The sequence below is a fragment of the Loxodonta africana genome, chromosome 4 (assembly GCF_030014295.1).
Source record: "Loxodonta africana isolate mLoxAfr1 chromosome 4, mLoxAfr1.hap2, whole genome shotgun sequence".
In the NCBI taxonomy this organism is placed as follows: Eukaryota; Metazoa; Chordata; class Mammalia; order Proboscidea; family Elephantidae; genus Loxodonta; species Loxodonta africana.
In genome coordinates, this window is record NC_087345.1 from 192040704 (window position 1) to 192054266 (window position 13563).

Consider the following 13563-nt stretch of genomic DNA (forward strand, 5'->3'; position numbering starts at 1 on the left):
CACATCAGTGGCCTAATGACTGGTAGCTCCGCTCAGGTCATCCAGCCACCCACAACAGAGGTATAAGGGTAACTGGTACCTCCCAGTCCTTACAACCAAAAACATTGGGTGCCCATGGTCTGTCTGCAGAACCCGCCCACCTGTACACTCTAGGGAACAGGGACATGCTTTTGTCAGAGACACATGGGGGATGAGCCTCTGCCCCCTGCCTTGTTCAGAGGGTGACCCCCTGCTGCAACCAGATACTAGTACCTACACCAATCACTCCTACACCTCTATGACTACAGAGCAGAGCCTGTACCACACACTTGATGATCAGCTACCTGTACACCTGAGCTGAATTCATACAAGAAAAGTGAATGGACTCCTAGACTGATATATCTGATAATAGCTCTAATCTTCTGAGGACAGGACATCAGAGCTCCAAAGTCAAAATTAATCAAGCTGGCTCACTCAAGCAACCCATTTGGGCATATCAAAACAAAACAAAGCAAGAAGCTGGGAGACAGTAAGCAAACATAAAATAAACCAATACAATAATTTATAGATGGCTCAGAGACAACAGTCAATATAAAGTCACGTAAACAAACAGACCGTGATCATCTCAAAAAACTATCAAAATGAAGAATCCAGGGGCCTTCTAGATGAAAGTGCCTTCCTGGGATTACCAGAGACAGAACACAAAAGATTAATGTGCAGAACCCTTCAAGGTATTAGGAAGGAAATGAGGCAATATGCAGAACAAGGCAAGGAACGCAAAGATAAAGCAACTCAAGAAATCAAAAAGATTATTCAGGAACATAATGAAAAACTTAATAAGCTGGAAAAATCCATAGACAGACAACAATCAGAAATTTCGAAGATTAACAATAAAATTACAGAAGTAGACAACTCAATAGAAAGTCAAAGAAGCAGATTTGAGCAAGTAGAAGGCATAGTTTCTGAACTTAAAGATAAATCACTTGGCATTAATAAATTTTTTTTATTATTAACTTTTATTGAGCTTCAAGTGAACGTTTACAAATCAAGTCAGTCTGTCACATATAAGTTTACATACATCTTACTCCGTACTCCCACTTGCTCTCCCCCTAATGAGTCAGCCCTTCCAGTCTCTCCTTTCGTGACAATTTTGCCAGCTTCCCACTCTCTCTATCCTCCCATCCCCCCCCAGACATGAGATGCCAACACAATCTCAAGTGTCCACCTGATATAATTAGCTCACTCTTCATCAGCCTCTCTCTCCCCCCCACTGTCCAGTTCCTTTCATGTCTGATGAGTTGTCTTCGGGGATGGTTCCTGTCCTGTGCCAACAGAAGGTCTGGGGACCATGGCCGCCAGGATTCCTCTAGTCTCAGTCAGACCATTAAGTATGGTCTTTTTATGAGAATTTGGGGTCTGCATCCCACTGATCTCCTGCTCCCTCAGGGGTTCTCTGTTGTGCTCCCTGTCAAGGCAGTCATCTATTGTGGCCGGGCACCAACTAGTTCTTCTGGTCTCAGGATGATGTAGGTCTCTAGTTCGTGTGGCCCTTTCTGTTTCTTGGGCTCTTCGTTGTCGTGTGACCTTGGTGTTCTTCATTCTCCTTTGCTCCAGGTGGGTTGAGACCAATTGATGCATCTTAGATGGCCACTTGTTAGCATTTAAGACCTCAGATGCCACGTTTCAAAGTGGGATGCAGAATGTTTTCATAATAGAATTATTTTGCCAATTGACTTAGAAGTCCCCTTAAACCATGGTCCCCAAACCCCCGCCCTTACTCCGCTGACCTTTGAAGCATTCATTTTATCCCGGAAACTTCTTTGCTTTTGGTCCAGTCCAATTGAGCTGACCTTCCATGTATTGAGTGTTGTCTTTCCCTTCACCTAAAGCAGTTCTTATCTACTAATCAATCAATAAAAAACCCTCTCCCTCCCTCCCTCCTTCCCTCCCTCCCCCCCTCGTAGCCACAAAAGTATGTGTTCTTCTCAGTTTTTACTATTTCTCAAGATCTTATAATAGTGGTCTTATACAATATTTGTCCTTTTGCCTCTGACTAATTTCGCTCAGCATAATGCCTTCCAGGTTCCTCCATGTTATGAAATGTTTCACAGATTCGTCACTGTTCTTTATCGAAGCGTAGTATTCCATTGTGTGAATATACCACAATTTATTTACCCATTCATCTGTAGGTGGACACCTTGGTTGCTTCCAGCTTTTTGCTATTGTAAACAGAGCTACAATAAACATGGGTGTGCATATATCTGTTTGTGTAAAGGCTCTTGTTTCTCTAGGGTATATTCCGAGGAGTGGGATTTCTGGGTTGTATGGTAGTTCTATTTCTAACTGTTTAAGATAACGCCAGATAGATTTCCAAAGTGGTTGTACCATTTTACGTTCCGACCAGCAGTGTATAAGAGTTCCAATCTCTCCCCAGCCTCTCCAACATTTATTGTTTTGTGTTTTTTGGATTAATGCCAGCCTTGTTGGAGTGAGATGGAATCTCATCGTAGTTTTAATTTGCTTTTCTCTAATGGCTAATGATCGAGAGCATTTTCTCATGTATCTGTTAGCTGCCTGAATATCTTCTTTAGTGAAGTGTGTGTTCATATCCTTTGCCCACTTCTTGATTGGGTTGTTTGTCTTTTTGTGGTTGAGTTTTGACAGAATCATGTAGATTTTAGAGATCAGGCGCTGGTCGGAGATGTCATAGCTGAAAATTCTTTCCCAATCTGTAAGTGGTCTTTTTACTCTTTTGGAGAAGTCTTTAGATGAGCATAGGTGTTTGATTTTTAGGAGCTCCCAATTATCGGGTTCCTCTTCGTCATTTTTGGTAATGTTTTGTATTCTGTTTATGCCTTGTATTAGGGTTCCTAGAGTTGTCCCTATTTTTTCTTCCATGATCTTTATCGTTTTAGTCTTTATGTTTAGGCCTTTGATCCACTTGGAGTTAGTTTTTGTGCATGGTGTGAGGTATGGGTCCTGTTTCATTTTTTTGCAAATGGATATCCAGTTATGCCAGCACCATTTGTTAAAAAGACTATCTTTTCCCCAATTAACTGACACTGGGCCTTTGTCAGATATCAGCTGCTCATATGTGGATGGATTTATATCTGGGTTCTCAATTCTGTTCCATTGGTCTATGTGCCTGTTGTGGTACCAGTACCAGGCTGTTTTGACTACTGTGGCTGTATAATAGCTTCTGAAGTCAGGTAGAGTGAGGCCTCCCACTTTCTTCTTCTTTTTCAGTAATGCTTTGCTTATCCGAGGCTTCTTTCCCTTCCGTATGAAATTGGTGATTTGTTTCTCCATCACCTTAAAAAATGACATTGGAATTTGGATCGGAAGTGCATTGTATGTATAGATGGCTTTTGGTAGAATAGACATTTTTACTATGTTAAGTCTTCCTATCCATGAGCAAGGTATGTTTTTCCACTTAAGTATGTCCTTTTGGATTTCTTGTAGTAGAGCTTTGTAGTTTTCTTTGTATAGGTCTTTTACATCCTTGGTAAGATTTATTCCTAAGTATCTTATCTTCTTGGGGGCTACTGTGAATGGTATTGATTTGGTGATTTCCTCTTCGGTGTTCTTTTTGTTGATGTAGAAGAATCCAAGTGATTTTTGTATGTTTATTTTATAACCTGAGACTCTGCCAAACTCTTCTATTAGTTTCAGGAGGATTCCTTAGAGTTTTCTGTGTATAAGATCGTGTCATCTGCAAATAGAGATAATTTTACTTCCTCCTTGCCAATTTTATTTCTTTGTCTAGCCTAATTGCCCTGGCTAGGACTTCAAGTACGATGTTGAATAAGAGCGGTGATAAAGGGCATCCTTGTCTGGTTCCTGTTCTCAAGGGAAATGCTCTCAGGTTCTCTCCATTTAGAGTGATATTGGCTGTTGGCTTTGCATAGATGCCCTTTATTATGTTGAGGAATTTTCCTTCAATTTCTATTTTGGTGAGAGTTTTTATCATAAATGGGTGTTGGACTTTGTGAAATGCCTTTTCTGCATCAATTGATAAGATCACGTGGTTTTTGTCTTTTGTTTTATTTATGTGATGGATTACAGTAATGGTTTTTCTGATATTAAACCAGCCTTGCATACCTGGCATAAATCCCACTTGATCGTGGTGAATTATTTTTTTGATATGTTGTTGTATTCTATTGGCTAGAATTTTGTTGAGGATTTTTGCATCTATGTTCATGAGGGATATAGATCTGTAATTGTCTTTTTTTGTAATGTTTTTACCTGGTTTTGGTATCAGGGAGATGGTGGCTTCATAGACTGAGTTGGGTAGTATTCCGTCATTTTCTATGCTTTGAAATGCCTTCAGTAGTAGTGGGGTTAACTCTTCTCTGAAAGTTTGGTAGAACTCTGCAGTGAAGCCGTCTGGGCCAGGGCTTTTTTTTTTTTGTTGGGCGTTTTTTGATTACCATTTCAATCTCTTTTTTTGTTGTGGGTCTATTTAGTTGTTCTACTTCTGAATGTGTTAGTTTAGGTAGGTAGTGTTTTTCCAGGAATTCATCCATTTCTTCTAGGTTTGCAAATTTGTTAGAGTACAATTTTTCGTAATAATCTGATATGATTCTTTTAATTTCCTTTGGTTCTGTTGTGATGTGGTCCTTTTCGTTTCTTATTCGGGTTATTTGTTTCCTTTCCTGTATTTCTTTAGTCAGTCTGGCCAATGGTTTATCAATTTTGTTAATTTTTTCAAAGAACCAGCTTCTGGCTTTGTTAATTCTCTCAATTTTTTTTCTGTTCTCTAATTCATTTAGTTCAGCTCTAATTTTTATTATTTGTTTTCTTCTGGTGCCTGGTGGATTCTTTTGTTGCTCACTTTCTATTTGTTCAGGTTGTAGGGACAGTTCTCTGATTTTGGCTCTTTCTTCTTTTTGTATGTGTGCATTTATCGATATAAATTGGCCTCTGAGCACCGCTTTTGCTGTGTCCCAGAGGTTTTCATAGGAAGTATTTTCATTCTCGTTGCATTCTATGAATTTCCTTATTCCCTCCTTGATGTCTTCTATAACCCAGTCTTTTTTCAGGAGGGTATTGTTCAGTTTCCAAGTATTTGATTTCTTTTCCCTAGTTTTTCTGTTTTATTGCCTTGTGGTCTGAGAAGATGCTTGGTAATATTTCGATGTTTTGGATTCTGCAAAGCTTTGTTTTATGACCTAATATGTGGTCCGTTCTAGAGAATGTTCCATGTGCGCTAGAAAAAAAAGTATACTTTGCAGCAGTTGGGTGGAGAGTTCTGTATAAGTCAATGAGGTCAAGTTGGTTGATTGTTGTAATTAGGTCTTCCGTGTCTCTCTTGAGCTTCTTACTGGATGTCCTGTCCTTCTCCGAAAGTGGTGTGTTGAAGTCCCCTACTGTAATTGTGGAGGTGTCTATCTCACTTTTCAATTCTGTTAAAATTTGATTTATGTATCTTGCAGCCCTGTCTTTGGGTGCACAAATATTTAATATGGGTATGTCTTCCTGATCAATTGTCCCTTTTATCATTATGTAGTGTCCTTCTTTATCCTTTGTGGTGGATTTAAGTCTAAAGTCTATTTTGTCAGAAATTAATATTGCTACTCCTCTTCTTTTTTGCTTATTGTTTGCTTGATATACTTTTTTCCATCCTTTGGGTTTTAGTTTGTTTGTGTCTCTAAGTCTAAGGTGTGTCTCTTGTAGGCAGCATATAGACGGATCGTGTTTCTTTATCCAGTCCGAGACTCTCTGTCTCTTTATTGGTGCATTTAGTCCATTTACATTCATCGTAATTAGAGATAAATAAGTGTTTAGTGTTGTCATTTTGATGCCTTTTTATGTGTGTTGTTGACAATTTCATTTTTCCACATACTTTTTTGTGCTGAGACGTTTTTCTTAGTAAATTGTGAGATCCTCATTTTCGTAGTGTTTGATTTTATGTTTGTTGAATAGTTACGTTTTTCTTGGCTTTTATCTTGAGTTATGGAGTTGTCATACCTCTTTGTGGTTACCTTATTATTTACCCCTGTTTTTCTAAGTAAAAACCTAACTTGTATTGTTCTATATCGCCTTGTATCACTCTCCATATGGCAGTTCTATGCCTCCTGTATTTAGTCCCTCTTTTTGATTATTGTGATTTTTAACATATTGACTTCCATGATTCCCTGTTATGAGTATTTTTTTTTTAATTAATCTTAATTTGTTTTTGTGATTTCCCTATTTGAGTTGATATCAGGATGTTCTGTTTTGTGACCTTGTGTTGTGCTGGTATCTGATATTATTGGTTTTCTGACCAAACAATATCCTTTAGTATTTCTTGTAGCTTTGGTTTGGTTTTTGCAAATTCTCTAAACTTGTGTTTATCTGTAAATATCTTAATTTCGCCTTCATATTTCAGAGATAGTTTTCCTGGATGTATGATCCTTGGCCTGCAGTTTTCCTCCTTCAGTGCTCTGTATATGTCGTCCCATTCCCTTCTTGCCTGCATGGTTTCTGCTGCGTAGTCTGAACTTATTCTTATTGATTCTCCCTTGAAGGAAACCTTTCTTTTCTCCCCGGCTGCTTTTAAAATTTTCTCTTTATCTTTGGTTTTGGCGAGTTTGATGATAATATGTCTTGGTGTTTTTCTTTTTGGATCAATCTTAAATGGGGTTCGATGAGCATCTTGGATAGATATCCTTTCGTCTTTCATGATGTCAGGGAAGTTTTCTGTCAGGAGTTCTTCAACTATTCTCTCTGTGTTTTCTGTCCTCCCTCCCTGTTCTGGGACTCCAATCACACGCAAGTTATCCTTCTTGATAGAGTCCCACTTGATTCTTAGGGTTTCTTCATTTTTTTTTTAATTCTTTTATCTGATTTTTTTTCAGCTATGTCGGTGTTAATTCCCTGGTCCACCAGATGTCCCAGTCTGCATTCTAATTGCTCGAGTCTGCTCCTCTGACTTCCTATTGCGTTGTCTAATTAATTCTGTAATTTTATTGTTAATCTTTTGGATTTCTGCATGCTGTCTCTCTATGGATGCTTGCAACTTATTAATTTTTCCACTATGTCCTTCAATAATCTTTTTGAGTTCTTCAACAGTTTTATCAGTGTGTTCCTTGGCTTTTTCTGCAGTTTGCCTTATTTCGTTTGTGATGTCTTGAAGCATTCTGTAAATTAGTTTTTTATAGTCTGTATCTGGTAATTCCAGGATTGTATCTTCCTTTGGGAAAGATTTTGATTCTTTTGTTTGGGGGGTTGTAGAAGCTGTCATGGTCTGCTTCTTTATGTGGTTTGATATGGACTGCTGTCTCCGAGCCATCACTGGGAAACTAGTTTTTCCAGAAAATCCGCTAAAAAAAAAATGCAGTCAGATCCCTATCAGAATTGCCTTTGGGTTGGTTATAACCGCCACCTTGTTCCCTGTAAGGATGAAAGTCTGAGATTTGGATTATATATGCTTGGCTGTAGCTGGTTCTGTGTTTTTAGTCCAATTAGGGGTGGATTTTTGGTCCCTGGGTTTTTTTTTTGTTGTTGTTGTTGTTGTTCCTTCTCTCAGACTGAAAGAGTAGGTTAGGAAAAGACCAAAAGAGAAAAAAAAAAAGGTGGGGGGGAAAGCAAAGCCGCCGCAGAGCCGTTCTCCTTCTGGCTCAGGCAATTCCAATGTTAATGAAGCCGCCTGGGAAGGGTGGGGGAGGGATCAGAGAGATAGGAGAGTAGCACCTCAGAATGTAGCCAGAGTTGCTTGTCTTGCTTGGAATGACTATTATATCTGAGATTCCCGTGGGGCATGTCGCCTATGTGTGCTGGCTGTGTGGAGATTGCCCCCGGGGGTCTGGCCCTCTGAAGCCACCCGCTGCCAATCTAAATCCTAGCATGAAGGTTCCCCTGCTGGGACGCTTTACTCCCGGCTCCAAAATCAGTCGCTGCCTCCCGGGGACTTCTCGTCCCGCCAGCCGTCGCCGCACCGCCTCCGCGTACTGGCTGGGCCCCCTCCCGGGGTTAGTTCAGGGGAGTGGAGCAGCTCTCCGTGCTTGTGCTTTGCCAGCGCCCAGTCAAAATCCCGGCGGGACGGTTCCCCGGCTGGGTCGCTGCTCTCCCAGCTCCAAGACCACTCACTGCCTCCCGGGGACTTCTCCCACCGGCTGTGTCGCCATGCCGCCCGCACAAACCAGCTGGGCCCCCTCCTGGGGTGAGTTCGGGGTTAGGGCTGGGCCCCTTGTTTGCGCCATCAGCTCCCCTGGGCTCTGCCCTAAATCGGGCGCCAAAGGTTACCTGACTGGGACGCTGGCTCCAGGCTCCGAAAACAATTGCTGCTTCCCCGTATTTGTTCGTTTTCCGTCTCTAAGTCTGTGTTTGTTGTTCAGGGTTCGTAGATTGTTATGTACTTGATCGATTCACTTGTTTTTCCGAGTCTTTGTTGCAAGAGGGATCCAAGGTAGCATCTCCCTAGTCCGCCATCTTGGCCCCGCCTCCAGCATTAATATATTTGAAGAAAAATCAGATAAAAGAGTTAAAAAAAGAAAAGAAAGAATCATGCGGGACTCTATCAAGAGAAATAAACTATGAGTGATTGGAGTACCAGAACAGGGAGGGATAACAGAAAATACAGAGAGAATTGTTGAAGATTTGTTGGCAGAAAACTTCCCTGATATTGCAAAAGATGAGAAGATATCTATCCAAGATGCTCATCAAACTCCACATAAGGCAGATGTTAAAAGAAAGTCACCAAGTCATATTATAATCAATCTTGCTAAAACCAAAGATAAAGAGGCAATTTTAAGAGCAGCTAGGGATTAATGAAAATTAACCTACAAAGGAGAGCCAATAAGATTAAGCTCAGATTACTCGGCAGAAACCCCGCAGGCAAGAAGGCAATGGGAAGACTTATATTAAAAATTGAAGGAAAAGAATTGCCAACCAAGAATCATATATCCAGCAAAACTTTCTCTCAAATATGAAGGTGAAATTAGGACATTTCCAGATAAACACAAATTTAGGGAGTTCGTAAAAGCCAAACCAAAACTGCAGGAAATACTAAAGGGAGTTCTTTGGATAGAAAATCAGTAATATCAGGTATCAACCCAAGACTAGTACGCTGGGGAGAGCAATCAGAAGTCAACCCAGACAGAAAATTCAAAACAATAAATCAAGATTAAAAAAGCACTCAAAATAGGGTAACAGCGATGTTATTACATAAAACAACATTAAAACAATAAAGAGGGACTAAGAAATGTAGTCATAGATCTTCCATACAAAGAGGAAGATAAGGTGATACAAAGAAATAAAACTTAGGTTTAAATTTAGAAAAATAGGGGTAAATGATAAGGTAATCACAAAGGAGAAAAACAATCCTACACATCAGAAGAAAAAAAAAAGAGACTCAGCAGAAACAAAATCAACAACGAATATGAGGAAATGACAATATATAATCTACTCAGCACATAAAATTATGTGGGAAAAAGAAACTGTCAACAACACACACAAAAAAAGCATCAAAATGATAGCACTAAATTATTACCTATTCATAATTTCGATGAGTGTAAATGGACTAAATGCATCAATAAAGAGACACACAGTGTCAGAATGGATTAAAAAACAAGATCCCTCTATATGATGCCTACAAGAGACATACCTTAGACTTAGAGACACAAACAAACTAAAACTCAAAGGATGGAAAAAAATATATTAAGCAAACAGCAATCAAAAAAGAGCAGGAGTGGCAATATTAATTTCTGACAAAATAGACCTTAAAGTTAAAACCATCATAAAGGATAAGGAAGTACACTATATTATGATGAAAGGGACAGTATACCAAGAAGATATAATCATATTAAATATTTATGCACCCAGTGACAGGGCTGCAAGATACATAAACTCTAAAAGCATTGAAAAGTGAGATAGACAGCTCCACAATAATAGAAGGAGACTTCAACACACCACTTTCAGTGAAGGACAGGACATCCAGAAAGAAGCTCAATAAGGATACAGAAGATTTAAATGCCACAATTAACCCACTTGGCTTCATAGACATATACAGAACACTGCACCCAACAGCAACCAAGTATACTTTCTTTTCTAGTGCACATGGAACATTCTCTAGAATAGACCACATATTAGGTCACAAAGCAACCCTCAGCAGAATCCAAAACATTGAAATATTACAAAGCATCTTCTCTGACCATAAGGCCATACAAATGGAAATCAATAACAGAAAAAGCAGGGAAAAGAAATCAAACACTTGGAAACTGAACAGTACCCTGATCAAAAGAATGGATTATAGAAGACATTAAGGATGGAATAAAGAAATTCATAGAATCCTATGAGCTCGAAAACACTTCGTATCAGAACGTTTGTGACCCAGCGAAAGCAGTGCTCAGAGGTCAGTTTATATCAATAAATGCACTCATACAAAAAGAAGAAAGAGGTAAAATCAACGAATCATCCTTACAACTTGAACATATAGAAAGAGAGCAACCAAAGAAACCCTCAGGCACCAGAAGAAAACAAATAATAAAAATTAGAGCAAAACTAAATGAAATAGAAAACAGAAATACAAAATGATAGAATTAACAAGACCAAAAGCTGGTTCTTTGAAAAAATCAACGAAGTTGATAAACCATTAGCCAAACTGACAAAAAAAAAAAAAAAAAAAAAGAGAGGAAGCAAATAATCTGAACAAGAAATGAGATGGGCGATATTACAACAGACCCAACTGAAATTAAACATATTGCTAGGAAAAATTATACTTTAACAAATTTGAAAACCTAGAAGAAATGGATGAATTCCTAGAAACACACTACATACCTAAACTAACACAAACAGAGGTAGAACAACTGAAAAGACCCAAAACAAAAGAAGAGATAGAAAAGGTAATCCAAAAACTCCCAACAACAACAACAAAAAACCCTGGCCTGGATGGTTTCATTGCAGTGTTCTACCAAATCTTCAGAGAAGAGTTAACACCACTACTATTCAGAGCATAGAAAAGGATGGAATACTCCCAAACTCATTTTATGACACCAGCATATCCCTGATACCAAAACCAGGTAAAGACACCACAAAAAAAAAAAAAAAAGAAAGAAAATTACAACCCTGTATCCCTCATGAACTTAGATGCAAAAATCCTCAACAAAATTTTAGCCAATAGAATTCAACAACATATCAAAAAAATAATTCACCATGACCAGGTGGTACTCATATCAGGTATGCAGGGATGGTTGAACATTAGAAAAATAATTAATGTAATCCATCACATAAATAAAAGACAAGAACCACATGATCTTATCAATTGATGCAGAAAAGGCATTTGACAAAGTTCAACACACATTCATGATAAAAACTCTCAGCAAAATAGGAATAGAAGGAAAATTCCTCAACATAATAAAAGGCATTTATACAAAGCCAACAGCCAACGTCATCCTTAATGGAGTCTGAAAGCATTCCCCTTGAGATCAGGAATTAGACAAGGGTGGCCTTTATCACTGCTCTTATTCAACATTGTGCTGGAGGTTCTAGCCAGAGCAATTAGACAAGATAAAGAAATAAAGGGCATCCAGATTGGGAAGGAAGAAGTAAAGGTACCTCTATTTGCAGAAGACATGATCTTATACACAGAAAACCCTAAAGAATCCTCAGACTACTGAAATTAATAGAAGAGTTTAACAGAGTATCGGAATACAAGACAAACATACAAAAATCATTTGGATTCCTCTCCACCAACAAAAAGAACATTGGAGAGGAAATCACCAAAATCAATAATATTTACAGTACCCCCAGAAGATAAAATACTTAGAAATAAATCTTACCAGAGATGTACAAGACTTATACAAAGAAAACCACAAAACACTTCTGCAAGAAGCCACAAGAGACCTACATAAGTGGAAAAACATACCATGCTCATGGTTAGAAAGAGTCAACATTTTAAAAATGTCTATTCTACCAAAAACGATCTATAGATTTAATGCAATTCCGATCCAAATTCCAGCAATGTTTTTTAATGAAATGGAGAAACAAATCACCAACTTCATATGGAAGGGAAAGAGGCCCCGGATAAGTAAAGCATTACTGAAAAAGAAGAACAAAGTGGGAGCCCTTACTCTACCTGATTTTATTATTATATTATATATTATTATACCTCCGCAGTAGTCAAAACAGCCTGGTACTGGTCCAACAACAAATACATAGACCAATGGAACAGAAGTGAGAGTCCAGACATAAATCCATCCACATATGAGCAGTTGATATTTGACAAAGGCCCCAAAACAGTTAACTGGGGAAAAGACAGTCTTTTTAACAAATGGTGCTGGCATTACTGGATATCCATCTGCAAAAAAAAATGAAACAAGACCCATATCTCACACCATGCAGAAAAATGGGCTCAAAATGGACCAAAGACCTAAATATAAAATCTAAAATTATAAAGATCATGGAAGAAAAAATAGGGACAAAGTCAGGAGTCTTAATACACGGCATAAAGAGTATACAAAACATTATTAACAATGCAGAAGAGAAACTAGATAACTGGGAGCTCCTAAAAATCAAACACCTATGCTCATCCAAAGACTTCACCAAAAGTATGAAAAGATTACCTACAGACTGGGAAAAACCTTTTAGATATGAGTTTTACAATCAGTGCCTGATCTCTAAATTTTACATGATACTGCAAAAACGCAACTACAAAAAGACAAATAACCCAATTAAATTACGGGCAAAAGATATGAACAGATACTTCACTAAGAAGACATTCAGGTAGCTAACAGATACATGAGGAAATGCTCACGACCATTAGCCATTAAAAACCAAAAACCAAACCCAGTGCTGTCAAGTTTATTCCGACTCATAGCGACCCTAGAGAACAGAGTAGAACTGGCCCATAGAGTTTCCAAGAAGCGCCTGGCGGATTCGAACTGCCCACCCTTTGGTTAGCAGCCATAGCACTTAACCACTATGCCACCAGGGTTTCCCATTAGCCATTAGAGAAATGCAAATCAAAACTACAATGAGATTTCGTCTCACTCCAACAATGCTGGCATTAATCAAAAAACACGAAACAATAAATGTTGGAGAGGCTGTGGAGAGATTGGAACACTTTTACATTGCTGGTGGGAATGTAAAATGGTACAACCATTTTTGAAATTGATTTGGCACTTCCTTAAAAGGCTAGAAAGAGAACTACCACATGATCCAGCAAAACCACTCCTTGGAATATATCCTAGAGAAATAAGAGCCTTTACACGAACAGATATATGCAAACCCATGTTCACTGCAGCACTGTTTACAATAGCAGAAAGACGGAAGCAACCAAGGTGCCCATCAATAAATGATGGTATATTCACACAATGGAATACTATGCATGGATAAAGAACAGTGAGGAATCTGTGAAACATTTCATAACGTGGAGGAATCTGGAAAGCATCATGCTGAGTGAAATTAGTCAGTTTCAAAAGGACAAATATTATATAAGACCACAATTACAAGAATTGAGAAATAGTTTAAACAGAGAAGAAAATGTTCCTTGATGGTTACGTGACGGGAGAGGGAGGCAAGGTGGGACAGGGGGATTCACTAATTAGTAGTAGATAAGAACTACTTTAGGTGACAGGAAAGACAACACACAATACAGGCAAGGTC